General features: G+C 50.4%; 1 protein-coding gene across 2 annotated transcripts in view; it reads left to right on the top strand.

Annotated features, from left to right (window-relative positions):
• Window positions 1-262, top strand: part of ANKS1B (ankyrin repeat and sterile alpha motif domain containing 1B) — a 1,164,394-nt gene that overhangs the window by 79,087 nt on the left and 1,085,045 nt on the right. The gene's annotated exons all lie outside the window — the stretch shown is intronic.

Here is a 262-nt window from a genome sequence, read left to right as displayed (position 1 = left end):
TCAGTTGCGTCCAACTCTGTGCGACCGCATGGACTGCAGCCTACCAGGCTCCTCTGTCCATGGGATTTCCCAGGCAAGAGTACTGGAGTGGGGTTGCCATTGCCTTCTCCCAAAGAAAGCTGAGCGCTGAAGAATTGATGGTTTTGAACTATGGTGTTGCAGAAAACTTTTGAGCGTCCCTTGGACTGCAAAGAGATCCAACCAGTCCATCCTAAAGGAGATCAGTCCTGAGTGTTCATTGGAAGGACTGATGTTGAAGCTG

This window comes from Bison bison, unplaced genomic scaffold (genome assembly GCF_000754665.1).
Source record: "Bison bison bison isolate TAMUID 2011002044 unplaced genomic scaffold, Bison_UMD1.0 scf7180017864529, whole genome shotgun sequence".
NCBI lineage: Eukaryota > Metazoa > Chordata > Mammalia > Artiodactyla > Bovidae > Bison > Bison bison.
This window is presented reverse-complemented; position numbering and strand designations above follow the sequence as displayed.